The 18,405-nt window shown below is 38.2% G+C and overlaps 1 protein-coding gene across 1 annotated transcript in view; it reads left to right on the top strand.

Annotated features, from left to right (window-relative positions):
* Window positions 1-18,405, top strand: part of SRD5A2 (steroid 5 alpha-reductase 2) — a 48,959-nt gene that overhangs the window by 18,096 nt on the left and 12,458 nt on the right. The gene's annotated exons all lie outside the window — the stretch shown is intronic.

The raw sequence follows: 18,405 nt of genomic DNA, 5'->3' as shown, positions 1-18,405 counted from the left end.
AGGCAGAGAGTCAGGCAGAGAGAGATGGGGGAAGCAGGCTTCTTACTGAGCAGAGAGCCCAATGTGGGGCTGGATACCAGAACCATAGATCATGACCTGAGCCGAAGGCAGAGGCTTAACCCACTGAGCCACCCAGGTGCCCCTTTATTGATGTTTTTAACCATTAAGTTTGAAGGTGATTTATTATGCAACAGTAACAAATAACTAATGTATTTTGGAAGTAGTACATCCACCATCCATTTTCACCTTGCCACAGTTATCCCTATAGAAGCAATCAAACAGATGGTTCTATATACTTGCAAGTATATAAAGATAGCAGATATGTGCTTGAAAAGATGTTCACATCTTTAGGAAATGTAAGGCAAAACCACAAGGAGATATTATTGCAAACCTATCAGAGTGGCTAAAATAAAAACTGACTTACCTTTAAATAAAATGTCTCTTCATGTTTTTCGTCCACTTTATAATTGAATTTGTTTTGTTTTTAATATTGAGTTTTGAGAGTTCTTTATATGTTCTAAGTTCTAGTCTTCTGTAAGATATGGGGCTCCCCCAAACATGTAGCTTTACTTTTAATCCTTTTAACAGGGTCTTATAAAGAGCGAAAGTTTTAAAAGTTTTGATAAAGTCCAGTTTATGATTTTTCTTCTTTTATGGACGATACTTTGGTGTCAAGCCTAAGACCTCTTTGCTTAGCCCTAGATTATGATAATTTTCCAGTTGAAAGCCTATCTTTTGTCCATTTAATTGCTTTTGCACCTTTATAAAAATTAGCTGGGCCTATTTGTGTAGGTGTATTTCTGTGTTCTCTGTTCCATTGATTTATGTGTGTATCTCTCTACCAATACCACACAGGTTTGATCACTGCTGTTGTGCAATAGATCTTAAAATATAGTAGGCAAATTTCTCCCACTTTATTCTTTTTCAGAATAGCTTTAGTTATTGAAACTCCTTTTCTTTTCAATATAATTTTTAGAAGGATGTTTTCTATATTTATAAAAAAAATCTTGTTAGAATTTATAGGAATTTCACTACCAGTTTGGGGAGAATTGACATCTTAACTATGTTGAGTCTTTCAATCCATGAACATAGTATGTCTCCATTTATTTAGCTCTTTGATTTCTATCATTAATGCTTTGCAGTTTTCACCATACAAGTCCTGTTCATATTTGTTCAGATTTGCACCTAAGTATTTTATTTTTGAACTATTGTAAATATTACTTTGTATTTTTAATTTCAGTTTCCTATGTCCATTAATAACATATAGAAATATAACTGAATATAGTGTATCCCATAAACTTGCTGAATTCATTTATTTGGAGGTTGGGTTTTTTTTTTTTTTTGTATATTATTTAGGATTTTCTATAGAGACAATCATGTCATTTGCAAACAGGGACAGTTTTGTTTCTTCCCTTCTGATGTGTTTGCTTTTTTTTTTTTTTTTTGCCTTATCTTATTGACTGACTAGAATTTTCAGCATTTTGTTAAATAAGAGTGGTGAGAATAGACATCTTTGTCTTGTTCATTATCTTAGAGGGATAACAGTCATTGACCATTCAGTATAATGTTTCCTGTTTATGTGCTTTATTAAGTTCAGGAAGCTTTACTCTATTCCTCTTTTCTGAGTTTTTATCATTATTGGGTGTTGAATTTCATCACATATATGTATTTTTTACAATGACTGATATGACCACAATATTTCTCTTTTTGTTCTGCTAATATATTTGATTCCATTGATTGAGTTTTGAATTTTGTTTATTTATTTGTCAGAGAGAGAGATAGAGAGAGAGCGCACAATAGGTAGAGTGGCAGGCAGAGGCAGAGAGAGAAGCAGGCTCCCCACTGAGCAAGGAGCTCCATGTGGGACTCAATCCCAGGACCCTAGAATCGTGACCTGAGCCAAGGCAGTGGCTTAACCAACTGAGCCACCCAGACGTCCCTGATTTTTGAATTTTGAACTAGTCTTTCATCCCTGGAATAACCCCAATTACTCCTTCTGCATGATTATTTATATATATTGCTGAATTCTATTGTTGAATTCTGTTTGTTAACGATTTGTTCAATATTTTTGTGTTCATATTTGTCAGGGTTAGTGATCTATAGTTTTTTTTTTTCTTTATACTATCTTTGGCTTTTGTATCAGGGTGATACTAGCTTTATAAAATAAAGCAATTATGTAGAATTGGTGTTAATTCTTTAAATGTTTGTAGAATTCCTCAGGGAAATCATTTGGACGTGGGCTTTTTTTTTGAGAGGGAGTTTTAAAATTATGAATTAAATTACCTTAATAGTTATTGGGCTATTCAAATTATTTCATTAGGGTGAGCTATGATAGCTGTGTTTTTCAAGGATTGGTTCATTTCATTTAAATTGTCAAATTTATGCAGGTAGACTTGTTCCTGGTATCTCTTTATTATTCTTTTTATGTTTGCAGATTCTGTAATGGTAGCCCCATTTCTTTTTTTTTTTTTTTTTTAAGATTTTATTTATTTATTTGACAGAGAGAAATCACAAGTAGGCAGAGAGGCAGGCAGAGAGAGAGAGAGGAGGAAGCAGGCTCCCTGCTGAGCAGAGAGCCCGATGCGGGACTCGATCCCAGGACCCTGAGATCATGACCTGAGCCGAAGGCAGTGGCTTAACCACTGAGCCACCCAGGCGCCCGGTAGCCCCATTTCATTCCTGATTGTGTCTTCCCTCTTTTTCTTTATTAGTCTTTTTAGAAGTATGTACATTTCATTGATCTTTCAAAAAATAGGTCTTTGTCTTATTTGTTTTAGTTGTTGTTCTAATGTTTTGAATTTCACTGATTCTGCTTTATCTCTTTTTTTTTTTGTAGAATTTAGATCTTTATATGTTACCTAAAATATCCCATACATATTAGACAGTAGAAACATATTCAAGAGTAGAAACTTACTGGATGAGAAAATACAGTCCTGAAATATTCTACCTAAACTCTAACCAAAGTTGTATGCTATGAGAAATTTGAATTACAGTATTTTTTAAATGGAGTATTTTTTTCTCTCAGAAATAAGATCTTCCCTACAATGAATTTCCAAGTGACAGAGATGTCTTACAATATAAACTTCACTTTAAGGGAGCAGTGAAACATACATAATGGGGTGAAGGAAGACAACATAGGCCTGAAATAAGACATTTATGCCAAGCTACTAGAGTACCAATATCCTATACCAATGTGGAAGCTTTACAGTACACAAAAGAACTAAAATCTCTGACAAATCCACTGACTTCAGACTGGGAGCACACTTAAAAAAAAATAAGACTTCATAACAATGTAAATGTATCACTATGATATGATCAATACTTTGATACAAGTAGGTCACACTTAAGCACAGCATTTCCCAAAAGATTTCATGGAATTATGAACTGCTAACATGAACTAATGATATGGTCTATTAAAAGTTATTACTAAGACACATAACAAAGAATTATTTGGTCAAAAAATTTGGGAAATGGTAGAATTGAGAAAGGGTTTCTTTTACAATAGAATTTCTTTCTTTTTTTAAAAAATTTCTTTTCAGTGTACCAGAATTCATTGTCTATATACCACACCCAGTGTTCCATGCAATACACGCCCTACATAATATCCACCACCAGGCTTACCCAACCTCCCACCCCCGATCCCTTCAAAACCCTCAGATTGTTTTTCAGAATCCATAGTCTTTCATGGTTTGTCTCCCTCTCTGGTTTCTCCCAACTCCCTTCTCCTCTCCATCTCCCCATGTCCTCTGTGTTATTTCTTATGCTCCACAAATAAGTGAAACCATATGATAATTGACTCTCTCTGCTTGACTTATTTCACTCAGCATAATCTCTTTCAGTCCCATCCATATTGCTACAAAAGTTGGGTATTCATCCTTTCTGATGGAGGCCTAATACTCCATAGTGTATATGGACCACATCTTCCTTAACATCCGTCCATTGAAGGGCATCTTGGTTCTTTCCACAGTTTGGCGACTGTGGCCATTGCTGCTATAAACATTGGGGTACAGATGGCCCTTCTTTTCACTACATCTGTATCTTTGGGGTAAATACCCAGGAGGGTCATAGGGAAGTTCTATTTTTAATTTCTTGAGGAATCTCCACACTGTTTTCCAAAGTGGCTGTACCAACTTGCATTCCCACCAACAGTGTAAGAGGGTTTCCCCTTTCTCCACATCCTCTCCAACACATGTTGTTTACTGTCTTGTTAATTTTACACCACTCTGGTGTAAAGTGGTATCTCAATGTGGTTTTGATATGAATCTCCCTGATGGCTAGTGATGATGACCATTTTTTTATGTGTCTGTTAGCCATTTGTATGTCTTCATTGGAGAAGTGTCTGTTCATGTCTTCTGCCCATTTTTTGACTTGATTATCTGTTTTGTGTGTGTTGATTTTGAGGAGTTCTCTTTAGATCCTGGGTATCAGCCTTTTGTCTGTACTGTCATTTGCAAATATCTTCTCCCATTCCATGGGTTGCCTCTTTGTTTTGTTGACTATTTTCCTTTGCTGTGCAGAAGCTTTTGATTTTGGTGAGGTCCAAAAATTCATCAATACATTGATGAATTCATTTTTGCTTTTGTTCCCTTTGCCTTTGGAGACATATCTTGAAAGAGGTTGCTGTGGCCAATATCGGAGAGGTTACTGCCTATATTCTCCTCTAGGGTTCTGATGGATTCCTGCCTCACATTGAGGTCTTTTATCCATTTTGAGTTTATCTTTGTGTATAGTGTAAGAGAATGGTTGAGTTTCATTCTTCTACATATATCTGTCCAATTTTCCCAGCACCATTTATTGAAGAGACTGTCTTTTTTCCACTGTATATTTTTTCCTGCTTTTCCAAATATTATTTGACCATAGAGTTGAGGGTCCATATCTGGGCTCTCTGTTCCACTGGTCTGTGTGCCTGCTTTCATGCCAGTACCATGCTGTCTTGGTGATCACAGCTTTGTAGTAAAGCTTGAAATCAGGTAACGTGATGCCCCCAGTTTTATTTTTGTTTTTCAACATTTCCTTAGCAATTTGGGGTTTTTTCTAATTCCATACAGTTTTAGGATTGTTAGCTCCAGCTCTTTGAAAAATGCTGGTGGAATTTTGATCAGCATGGCATTGAAAGTATAGATTTCTCTAGGCAGTATAGAAATTTTAACAATGTTTATTTATTTTTTTATAAACATATAATGTATTATTAGCCCCAGGGGTACAGGTCTGTGAATCACCAGATGTACAGCACTCATCATAGCACATACCCTCCCCAATGTCCATAACCACACCACCCTCTCCCTACACCCCTCCCCCTGGCTACCCTCAGTTTGTTTTGTGACATTAAGAATCTCTTTTGGTTTGTCTCCCTCCCAATCCCATCTTGTTTCATTTATTCTTTTCCTACCCCCACAACACCCGCCCCCTTGCATTTCCACTTAATATCAGGGAGACCATATGATAGCTGTCTTTCTTCAATTGACTTATTTTGCTAAGCCTAATATCCTGTAGTTCCATCCACGTTGTTGCAAATAGCAAGATTTCATTTCTTTTGATGGCTGCATAGTATTCTATTGTATACATATATACTACATCTTCTTTATCCATTCATCTGTTGTTGGACATCTAGGCTCTTTCCATAGTTTGGCTATTGTGGACATTGCTGCTATAAACATTCAGGTGCATGTACTTCTTTGGATCACTACATTTCTTTTTTTTAAAATATTTTATTTATTTATTTGACAGACAGAGATCACAAGTAGGCAGAGAGACAGGCAGAGAGAGAGGAGGAAGCAGGCTCCCTGCTGAGCAGAGAGCCTGATGTGGGGCTCGATCCCAGGACCCTGGGATCATGACCTGAGCTGAAGGCAGAGGCTTTAACCCACTGAGCCACCCAGGTGCCCCGGATCACTACATTTCTATCTTTAGGGTAAATACCCAGTAGTGCAATTGCTCAGTCTTAAGTTAGCTCTTTTTTCAACTTTTTGAGGAACCTCCATTCTGTTTTCCAGAGTTGTTGCACCAGCTTGCATTCCCACCAGCAGTATAGGAGGGTTTCCCTTTCTCTGCATCCTTGCCAGCATCTGTCATTTCCTGACTTGTTAATTTTAGCCATTCTGACTGGTATGAGGTGGTATCTTATTGTGGTCTTGATTTGTATTTCCCTGATGCTGAGTGATGTGGAACACTTTTTCATGTGTCTGTTAGCCATCTGGATGTCTTTGCAGAAATGTCTGTTCATGTCCTCTGCCCATTTCTTTCTTTCTTTCTCTCTCTCTTTCTTTCTTTCTTTCTTTCTTTCTTTCTTTCTTTCTTTCTTTCTTTCTTTCTTTCTTTTTTGGTTAAGATCTTATTTATTTACTTATTTGACAGAGAGATTACAAGTAGGCAGAGAGGCAGGCAGAGAGAGAGAGAGAGAGAGGTAAACAGGCTTCCTGCTGAGCAGAGAGCCCGATGCAAGACTCAATCTCAGGACCCTGAGATCATGACCTGAACTGAAGGCAGCAGCTTAACCCACTGAGCCACCCAGGTGCCCCCCATGCCTATTTCTTGATTGGATTATTTGTTCTTTGGGTGTTGAATTTCATAAGCTCTTTATAGATTTTGGATACTAGCCCTTTATCTGATATGTTGTTTCCAAATATCTTCTCCCATTCTGTCAGTTGTCTTTGGTTTTGTTAACTGTTTACTTTGCTGTGCAAAAGATTTTGATCTTGATGAAGTCCCAATAGTTCAGTTTTGCCCTTGCTTCCCTTGCCTTTGGTGTTGTTCATAGGAAGAAGTTGCTGTAGCTGAGGGTGAGGTTGCTGCCTGTGTTCTCCTCAAGGATTTTGATGGATTCCTGTATCATATTGAGGTCCTTCATCCAATTGGAGTCTATTTTCGTGTGTAGTGTAAGGAAATGGTCCAGTTTCATTTTTCTGCATGTGGTTGTCCAGTTTTCCCAACACCATTTGTTGAAGAGGCTGTCTTTTTTACACTGGACGTTCTTCCCTGCTTTGTTGAAGATTAGTTGACCATAGAGTTGAGGGTCTATTTATGGGCTCTCTTTCCTGTTCCATTGATCTATGTGTCTGTTTTTGTGCCAGTACCATACTGTCTTGATGATGACAGCTTTGTAATAGAGCTTGAAGTCCGGAATTGTCATGCCACCAACTTTGGCTTTCTTTTTCAATATTCCTTTGGCTATTGGAAGCCTTTTCTGGTTCCATATAAATTTTAAGATTATTTGTTTCATTTCTTTGAAAGAAATGGATGGGATTTTGATAGGGATTGCATTGAATGTGTAGATTGCTCTGGGTGGCATAGACATTTTCACAATATTTGTTCTTCCAATCCAGGAGCATGGAACATTTTTTCATTTCTTTGCTTCTTCTTCAGTTTCTTTCATGAGTACTTTATAGTTATCTGAGTATAGATTCTTTGCCTCTTTGGTTAGATTTATTTCTAGGTATCTTATGGTTTTGGGTACAATTGTAAATAGGATTGACTCCTTAATTTCTCTTTCTTCTGTCTTTTTGTTGGTGTAGAGAAATGCAACTGATTTCTGTGCATTGATTTTATATCCTGACACTTTACCGAATTCCTGTACAAGTTCTAGCAGATTTGGAGTGGAGTCTTTTGTGTTTTGCACATATAGTATCATATCATCTGCAAAGAGAGATAGTTTGACATTTTCTTTGCTGGTTTGGATGCCTTTAATTTCTTTTTGTTGTTTGACTGCTGAGGCTAGGACTTCTAGTTCTATGTTGAATAGCAGTGGTGATAATGGACATCCCTGCCGTGTTCCTGACCGTAGCGGAAAAGCTATCAGTTTTTTTCCATTGAGAATGATATTTGTGGTGGGTTTTTCGTAGATGGCTTTGGTAATATTGAGGTATGTGCCCTCTGTCTCTACATTTTGAAGAGTTTTTATCAGGAAGGGATGCTGTACTTTGTCAAATGCTTTTTCTGCATCTATTTAGAGTATTATATGATTCTTGTTCTTTCTTTTATTAATGTATTGTATCACATTGATTGATTTGTTGAACCAACCTTGCAGTCCTGGAATAAATCCCACTTGGTCGTGGTGAATAATCCTTTTAACGTACTGTTGGATCCTATTGGCTAGTATTTTGGTGAGAATTTTCACATCTGTGTTCATCAAGGATCTTGGTTTGTAATTCTCTCTCTCTCTCTCTTTTTTAAGAGAAGATTTTTTTCTTTTTCTTTTTCTTTTTTTAAGATTCTATTTGTTTGACAGAGAGAGATCACAAGTAGGCAGAGAGGCAGGCAGAGAGAGGGGGAAGCAGGCCCCCCATGAGCAGAGAGCACAATGCGGGGCTCGATTCCAGGACCCTGAGATCATGACCTGAGCCGAAGGCAGAGGCTTAACCCAATGAGCCACCCAGGTGCCCCTGTAATTCTCTTTTCTGATGGGATCCTTGTCTGGTTTTGGGATCAAGCTGATGCTGGCCTCATAAAATGAGTTTGGAAGTTTCCCTTCCATTTCTATTTTTTGGAACAGTTTCAGGAGAATAGGAATTAATCTTCTTTCAGTGTTTGGTAGAATTCCCCTGGGAAGCTGTCTGGTCCTGGGCTTTTGTTTATTTGGAAATTGTGATGACTGTTTCAATCTCTTTACCTGTTATGGGTCTGCTCAGGTTTTCTATTTCTTCCTGGTTCAGTTTTGGCAGTTTATATGTCTCTAGGAATGCATGCATTTCTTCCACATTGTCAAGTTTGTTAGTGTAGAGTTGCTCATAATATGTTCTTATAATTGTTTGTATTTCTTTGGTGTTGGTTGTCATCTCTCCTCTTTCATTCAAGATTTTATTGATTGGGTCCTTTCTCTTTTCTTTTTGATAAGCCTGGCCAGGGGTTTATCAATCTTATTAATTCTTTCAAAGAACCAGCTCCTAGTTTCATTGATTTGTTTTATTTTTATTTTTATTTTTGGTTTCTATTTCATTGATTTGTGCTCTGATTTTTATTATTTCTCTTCTTCTGCTGGGTTTAGCCTTTCTTTGTTGTTCTTTGTCCAGCTCCTTTAGATGTAGGGTTTGATCATGTATAACAGTGTTTATTTTTCCAATCCATGAGCATGGAATGGTCTTCCATCTTCTTGTGTCTTCAACTTCTTTCATGAGTTTTCTGTAGTTCCTTGAGTACAGATCCCTTACCTTTTTGGTTAGGTTTATTCCCAGATATCTTATGGTTCTTGGTGCTATAGTAAATGGTATCAATTCTCTAATTTCCCTTTCTGTATTTTCATTGTTAGTGTATAAGAAAGCCACTGATTTCTGTACATTGACTTTGTATCCTGCCACATTCCAGAATTGCTGTTTGAATTCTAGTAATTTTGGGGTGGAGTCTTTTGGGTGTTCCTAAAAAGTATCATGTCACCTATGAAGACAGAGAGTTTGACTTCTTCACTGCCAACTTGAATACCTTTTATTTCTCTTTGTGTCTGATTGCTCTTGCTAGGACTTCTAATACTATGTTGAACAAGAGTGGTGAGAGTGGGCATCCTTGTTGTGTTCCTGATCTCAAAGAGAAGGCTGTCACCTTTTTCCCATTGAGGATGATATTTGCTGTGGGTTTTTGATAGATTTTATGAAGTTGAGGAATGTTCCCTATATTCCTATACTTTGAAACATTTTAATCAGGAACAGATGCTGGATTTTGTTAAATGCTTTTTCTGCATCGAGAGGACCATGTGGTTCTTCTCTCTTCTCTTATTGATTTGTTCTATCACATTGGTTGATTTCCAAATGTTGAACCATCCTTGCAACCCAGGGATGAATCCCACCTGGTCATGGTGGATAATCTTTTTAATGTGCTGTTGGATCCTATTAGCGAGGATCTTGCTGAGAATCTTAGCATACATATTCATCAGGGATATTGGTCTGAAATTCTCCTTTTTGGTGGGATCTTTGCCTGGTTTGGGGACCAAACTTCAATCCAGAAGTTTTCCTCCTGCTTCAAGTTTTTGAAACAGCTTCAGGAGAATAGGTATTTTTTTTTAATTTAAATTTTTTATTTTTTATAAACATATATTTTTATCCCCAGGGGTACAGGTCTGTGAATCACCAGGTTTACACACTTCACAGCCATTTGCAACAACATGGATGGAACTAGAGCGTATCATGCTTAGCGAAATAAGTCAAGCAGAGAAAGACAACTATCATATGATCTCCCTGATATGAGGAAGTGGTGATGCAACATGGAGGCTTAAGTGGGTAGAAGAAGAATCAATGAAACAAGATGGGATTGGGAGGGAGACAAACCATAAGTGACTCTTAATCTCACAAAACAAAGTGAGGGTTGCTGGAGGGAGGGGGTTTGGGAGAAGGGGGTGGGATTATGGACATTGGGGAGGGTATGTGCTTTGGTATTTTTTTCTTCTTTGAATGTTTGGTAGAATTCCCCAGGGAATCCATCAGTTCCTGGGCTCTTGTGTTTTGGGAAGTTTTTCATCACTGCTTTAATCTTGTTACTAGATATTGGTCTATTCAGGTTGTTAGTTTCTTCCTGGTTCAATTTTGGGAGTTTATAGTTTTCCAGGAATGCATCCATTTCATCTAGATTGCTTAAATTATTTGCATATAATTGTCAATAATTTCTGATGATTGTTTCTATTTCCTTGGTGTTAGTTGTGATCCCTCCCTTTTCATTCATAATTTTATTAATTTGGGGCTTTTCTCTTTTCTTTTGGATTAATTTGGCCAATGGTTTATCGATTTTATTGATTCTTTCAAAAAACCAGCTTCTAGTTTCATTGATGCATTCTACTGTATCTCTAGTTTCTATCTCATTGATTTCTGCCCTAATCTTGATTATTTCCCTTCTTGTGTATGGAGTTGGCTGAATTTGTTGTTGATTCTCTGTATCTTTAAGGTGTAAAGACAGCTGATGTATTCTGGATTTTTCAATTTTTTTGAGGGAGGCTTGGATGGCTATGTATTTCCCCCTTAGGACCACTATATCCCATATGTTTTGGACTGAAGTGTCTTCATTCTCATTGGTTTCCATGAATTGTTTAAGTTCTTCTTTGATTTCCTGGTTGATACAAGCATTATTAAGCAAGGTGGTCTTTAGCTTTCCAGTGTTTGAATTCCTTCCAAACTTTTCCTTGTGGTTGAGCTTCAGTTTCAAAGTGTTGTGATCTGAGAATATGCAGGGAATAATCTCAATCTTTTGGTATTGGTTGAGTCCTGATTTGTGACCCAGTATGTGTTCTGTTCCGGAGAATGTTCCATGTGCACTCGAGAAGAATGAGTATTCTGTTGTTTTAGGGTGGATTGTTCTGTATATATTTATGAGGTCCATCTGGCCCAATGTGTCATTCAATGCTCTTGTTTCTTTATTGATTTTTGGCTTGGATGATTTGTCTTCTACTGAGAGTGGCATGTTAAGATCTCCTATTACCAATGTATTCATATCAATATGACTCCTTATCTTGATTAACAGTTTTCTTATGTAATTGACTGCTCCCATATTGGGGGCATACATATTTACAATTGTTAAATCTTCTTGGTGGATAGTCCCTTTAAGAATTTTATAGTGTCCTTCTGTATCTCTGACTACAGTCTTTAGTTTAAAATCTAATTGATATTGTCATTGTTACCCCAGCCTTCTTTGGAGGCCCATTGGCATGAAAGATGCTTCTCCATCCTTTCACTTTTAGTCTGGATGTATTCTTAGGTTCAAAATGGGTCTCTTTTAGACAAAATATGGATGGGTCCTGTCGTTTTATCCAATCTGCAACCCTGTGCCATTTTATGGGCGCATTTAGGCCATTCACATTGAGAGATATGTTTTTATTGACATCATGTTACCTGTGAAGTCTTTGTTTCTATAGATTGTCCCCATATATTTCTGTTCAATAATATTCTTGGATTTTTTCCTCCTTTATAGAACCTCTCTTAATATTTCTTGCAATGCTGGCTTGGTGTTCACATACTCTTTTAAACCTTGTGGTTCTTGGAAGCTCTTTATTTCTCCATCCATTTTGAATGTCAGTCTTGCTGGATAAAGTATTCTTGTCTGCATATTCTTCTCATTTAGTGTCCTGAGTACATCTTGCCAGTCCTTTCTGGCTTGCCAGATTTCTGTGGACAGGTCTGATGTTATTCTGATGGGCTTTCCTCTGTACATAAGGAATCTCTTCCCTCTAGCTGCTTTCAAGAGCTTCTGTCTAAAATTATGACTCATCATTTTCACAATCACGTGTCTCAAGGTCTTTCTAGATTCTATGATCTTGGGGGGAGACCTTTTTGCCTCTAGTACATGAACACTGGTTTCATTCGCCAGATTGGGAAAATTTTCATGGAGAATTTGTTCAGCTATATCCTCTAGTCTTCTTTCTTTCTCCTCCCCATCAGGAATTCCAATAATTCTGACATTGGAATGTTTCATGGTGTCATTATTTCCCTGAATCTGTTTTCATGGCATCTAAGCTGTTTGTTCTAGGCTTCTTCCGGATCCTTTTTCTCTATCATTTTGCCCTCCAGATCACTACTTCTATCTTCTGCCTCAGGTACCCTAGCTTTTAGAGGATTTAGATTAGATTAGAGGGCAGAGTGCAAAAGGCTGTGGTTCTAGAGAGCGCTGGCTCATGTCCACACCAGACTCCCTCATGGTGCTGCCACCCAGATGCTCTCACATGCACTGGTGGCTCAGGGACCAAGACCTGGCTTCTTCATCATGCTCTCTGATTGCTCACCTGTGGTGGCAGTCCTGGGTCCATGGACTTAAGTCCCTGTCCCTAACTGCCCAATTCCACCAATTTCCCCTTAAGATCTTTTGCTCTTCTTGAGTTCTTTCAAGCAGACTCCAAGTTAATGCTCATCCCCAATCACAGTGCACTCTCATATTGGAGTTATTACTTTCCAATGGGTCACTTCTGGTGGCTCCCTCCCCTTTTTGTTTATCTTCCGATATCAGTCCTATGTTTCCATTCTGCTTTACCTGTCCACTGATGTCTTTTGCCCCTGTAGAGATCCAGAAGTGTATAATTCTAATATTAGGCTGATTTTGTGGGTGATCAGAGTTCTTTCTTAGGTAATCAGCTTACTTTAGGGGACAGGTTGAAACAGAACCTCCTACTTCTCTGCCATCCTCTCTCCTTCAATGTCTGCTTTATCTTTATCTTTATTATTGCCTTTCTTCTGCCTCCTTTGGGAGTATTTGGTGTTATGCTTTTCTTTTTTCCTAGATTCCTAAGGTGGGAGCTTTGAGATCTTTCCTATTTTCTGTTGTATGCATTTAGAGCTATAGACTTCCCTCCCAGCACTGATTTAGCTGTGTCCTACAAATTTTGATATGTTGTAATTTTCATTTTTAATGAGTTCAATATAGTTTTTGATTTCCTTTGAGCTTCATCTTTGAACTATAAATTATTTGGATTGTTCCTAGGAAGATGTTGCTGCGGCTGAGGTCGAAGAGGTTGCTGCCTGTGTTCTCCTCAAGGATTTGAATTATCCAGTTAAATTCCCATGTTTTGGAGATTTTCTTATTATCTTTCTGTTTGATAGAGTTGGTTAGAAGTAGTCAGATTCCAGAAATATTTTGATTGTGGAGCTGACAGGATTTGTTAATAGATTTAATATTGGGTATGAGAGAGAGAGAAAGAGAGAGAGAGAGAGGTCAACAGTGGTTCAATCTGCACAATTGGAAGAATGAACTTGTCATTTACTGAGAAGGGGCAGACTTAAGGAGGTGCAAATTTTGGGGAAAGTGGGGGATCAGGGGTTTGGGTTTGGATGATTAAGTTTGAGCTATCCTTTTTTTAAAAGATTTTATTTACTTATTTGTCAGAGAGAGAGAGAGAGAGCGCGCACACAAGCAGGCAGAGTGGCAGGCAGAGGAGGCAGAGAGAGAGAGAATCAGACTCCCCACTGAGCAAGGAACCCATTGCAGGACTTAATCCCAGGACCCTAGGATCATGACCTGAGCCAAAGGCAGCCAGTTAATGGACTGAGCCACCCAGGTGTCCCTTGAGATATCCTTTTTTATCTAGCTTTTAAAATCTAGTTTACTAGATGTCTAGTGGAACATTGGCTATATGAATCTGAGTTCAAGGAGTTGAACTCAGTTGAAATTTGGGAGTTTTCATTCTGTATATGATACTTAGAGATATGAGACTAGATGTGGTCTCATCTACAGTGGCTGGAAGTAAAGAAAAGCGTCCTGAGCCCTGGAGCACTCTAATATTTAGAGGTCAAGGATATAAAGAGAAACCATCAAAGGAAAATAGGAAAAAATTGATAAAGTAGAAGAAAAACCAACAGAAAATGGTGTACTGGAGGTTGAGTGAAGAAAGTGTTTCCAGAAGGATGGAATAATTAATTTGTCAAACAAGAAGAGAACAGAAAATTGACTCTTAGATATGGAAATGTGGAGATCTCTGGTGGTTTTGCCAAGATCAGTTTCTACAGCAGGGGACGGAGGAAAGAAGAAGAGGAGAAGACAAAGAGATGGCAAGTGTAGACAGCTATTTGAAGGAGTTTTGCTGTAAAGGAATGCAAAACAATGCAGTGGTGGGTGAAGGGGGACATGGGGTGAGGGAGTCATTACTAGACATAACAAGTAAATATTTACATGGGAAACTTATATTTAAACATAGAGTTTGAATTTACTTTGATTGACAATGAAGTCTAAAATTTCATATAGTGAAAAGTCTTCAATAGGCTTGATAATCTTAGCAAGAGGATTTATATTTGAAGAAGACTTAGTTAAATATGAGTTGGTCTATGGAAGATGTGTAATTTTAAAGGCTGTTTCTTTGGTTTAATTTGGATTTGCAATTTCCGTTAACCCTTTCCAATAAGAGTCCCCCAAATGAATATTTACTTAGCAGGGATAGAAAAGTTTATATTTACAGAGTACTTATCAGTTTCTGTATCAGAACAAACACAAAAGAATGAAAATGTCGTTAGGAGGGAATTAAACCAAAGTGGTCCCAAACCAGGGAAACTGAGTCTCAGGGCATATGTGGGATCTGAAGGCGAGACTCACCAGCAACCCTCCACTGGTACTAATCTTTAACCTCTCATGCTGCTTGACTCTGTATTCCTTTCTCGTCATTGTTTTTTTAATTGCTTTCTTCATTGAAACATCTATTTTGAACTGCTTCCAGCTTTTCAGCTACCGGGCAGCAGAGTCATTTCTATCAGAAGGATTTTATTTGTTCTCCAGGGTTCCTGGCTTTCTAGAACCTATCACTTGTGCTCTGTTTCATCAATTCTCTTTTCCTTTTCCCACTGAGAAATCCAGTGAGGCTACATTTCCCCACTTTCCTTAAGGTTGGTGGCCAGAGGCAGTGGCCAGAGGAGTGAGGGAGGAAGTCATCTCTATCCCACTTCTAGCTTGTGGCTTGGCCATAGGGAAAACCTGTACATACTCCCCCATGCTCCCTCTCTCTGTTTGCCTGCCAGAAGAGGAAGATGCTTAGGACAAGTGTGGGTCTTGAATGATTGTGGCACAGAGCACCAGCCCTGAACAGCATTGCAACGGGGCACCAGCAAGAGATGGATTGTTATTATGTGGAAACTCTGATACTTTAGAGTTGTTTATTATAGCCATGAGCCTGTTCTGGTTATTATGTACTCCTTTGGATGAGATGCAGTGAGTTTTGGCTTTGCATTTAGACTTATAAAGTCCTGAAATTAGGGGTGCCTGGGTGGCTCGGGGTTTTGTTCTTGTCATAGTTGTTTGTTTACTTGGTGACTTTTCTGAACTCATTCACTGAAGTTTTTAAATATTTTATTTATTTATTTGTGAGACTAAGAGAGAGAATGAGTAGGGGGAGGAGGGGCAGAGGCAGAGGGAGAAGCAGGCTCCCCGCTGAGTAGGGAGGTCCATGCAGGGCTCCAACCCAGGACCCCGAGATCATGACATGAGCTGAAGGCAGAGGCTTAATTGACTGAGCCACCCAGGTGTCCCATCTCTGAAGTCTTGATTATTGTAGTCACTGAAGTCACTGCTTGGTTAGCTCAAGGATCAGTTAGCAGTGGGACAGAGCCTTACCTAAACACCTGGATCAAATGTCTCCCGGTTTTGCCAAGGGCCTCTGTACAGTATAATCACCCACGTAATTTATAGTTCTGCTTTTAGCCTCATTAGCTACTTGGGCAAACCCTGAGGTTAATCAGAAGTGAGAGTTTAGACATTTTCAGGTGTGTTTTTGAACTTAGGCATGGTCCTATGAATGTGCATGGCGGTCTAGATTCCCAGAAATATACCCAAGATTTTCAAAACCTCTTATGGGTGTCTCATTCCTCTGTCTTTCCTTTAAAGATTTTTGGTGAGTTTATTATTTGTCCTACCTATTATCCATTGCTTCAGGCCACTGTCTTGGCAAAACATCCAAATACATCCCCCTGGCCCAGAAACATTTAGCACTGGGTACATTTGAATGAGGTGGAGTAAGACTAGCCTTTTGAGCAGTCTTCTAGGGAACCACTAGACAGGTTGAATGGTGATTTCTCTTTGGGTTTGAGGCTTTGAAAGAGATCCAGCCCCATCTGCCTCCCTCCAGTCCCAGGAAGGTGGGCTGTTACCTTTCAGCTTCTGCCAAGCTGTAAAGTGGGAAGTGGCACTAGGGTAAATGAAAGGGCCACAATGTTTGTTGCCCTTCCTGACGTCCAGATATTCTCTTGCTTAAATTCTCCCCAGGTTGCTGTAAGCCTTCGGCTGATACTGAGTTTTGAAAAAGTGGATTCTGACTTTTTCTTTTTTTGGCCAGTTTTTTCTTTGCTTTTATGGAGGAGTGAACTCTCAGAGGTCCTTTTGCTATTTCACTCCCTTAATTAATTTTCACACTTCAGGAGTGTTTCTGAAATTTCCATAAGTTGTTTTTAAAGTTCACATGAAGAAATAAATAAGGATAAACTGAAAATCCTCAAAAACAGTAATAATGTAAGAATGCCTCACCCGCCCACCCACTCCATGTCTGGCTGGTTCAGTCAGTAGAGCCTACAACTCTTGATCTTGGGGTTGTGAGTTTTAGCCCATGTTGAGAATAGAGTTTACTTTGAAAATAGTAATCCCACCTAGCTTTTTTTTTTTTTTTTAAGATTTTATTTATTTACTTCTCTGACAGAGAGTTAGAGAGAGAGAGCACAGTAGGCAGGACTACAGGGAGAGGGAGAAGCAGGCTCCTCATGGAGCAAGGACTCTGATGCAGGGGTTTGATCCTAGGACCCTGGGATTATGACCTGAGCAGAAGGCAGATGGTTAACTGATTGAGCCACCCAGGTGCCCCTGTCCCACCTGGTATTAAGACATATATTAAAAGTACAATTATTAAGACAGTGTAGTAGTGACAGTAAATAGATCAATGGGACAGAATCAAGAGTCCAGAGAAAGAACCAACTTTTATAATTTAGTACATAATACCCATGGAAGTGCTTGTCAGTGAAAGAAGACAGTTTAGTAAATTTACTAGCATTAGGAAAAATATTATGTTGGATTCTTTTTTCTTTTTTCTTTTTTTAAAGATCTTATTTGTTTATTTGACAGAGAGATCACGAGTAAGCAGAGAGGCAGGCAGAGAGAAGGGGGGAAACAGGCTCCCCGCTGAGCAGAGAGCCTGATGCAGGGCTTGAGCCCAGGACCCTGGGATAATGACCTGAGCTGAAGGCAGAGGCTTAAACCACTGAGCCACCCAGGCGCCTCTTATGTTGGATTCTTATCGAACTTCTTACAACAAAAGAAATTCCAGATGTATTGAAGTTTAAACATAAAATATACAATCATTAAATAATGGGAAAATAGCTCTGAGAGGTTACAAGATTTTGGAACCAACCTAAATGTCCATCAAAGTAAAATAGATAAACATATGTGGTATGTTTATACTTGATGGTAATATAAAACAGTGAAAATATATGAACTATAGCTTATATACAAAAGCCTGCTTGAATCTGAGAAATATGATGAGTTAAAGAAATAAAACATTAAGGGATACTCTAGGAATCATAGAATATCACTCCATTTGTATGGAATTAAAAATGAACAAAATAAACTATTTTTTTTTTTAACTTTTAACTTTTTATTTTTTATAAACATATATTTTTAAGGCATGCATTCAAATGTGGCAAAATTATAAAGAAGTAAAAGAAGTGGTTTTTATAAAAAATCAGGTTGGTGCTTACCTCTGGGTGAATAGAGAGAATATATGGTGAATAAAGAAGCCTCTGATGGTGAAGGGAATGTTCTAGTTCTTGATTTGTTAAGTGACTACATGAGTGTTTAATAGTTATGCATTAAACTATTCATGTAGGTTTATGAGCTTACCTATATGATTGTTATATTGCACCATAAAAGAAGAAAAATTATAAAGAAAATGTAGCTGATTTCTAGTATTTAACATTGTATCTTGGGCAAATCTTATTTTGAGGCTGTTTATATATTTTTAATCCCATTTTCCTAGATTCCTCT

The sequence above is a fragment of the Mustela nivalis genome (genome assembly GCF_964662115.1).
Source record: "Mustela nivalis genome assembly, chromosome: 8".
Classification (NCBI taxonomy): domain Eukaryota; kingdom Metazoa; phylum Chordata; class Mammalia; order Carnivora; family Mustelidae; genus Mustela; species Mustela nivalis.
This window is presented reverse-complemented; position numbering and strand designations above follow the sequence as displayed.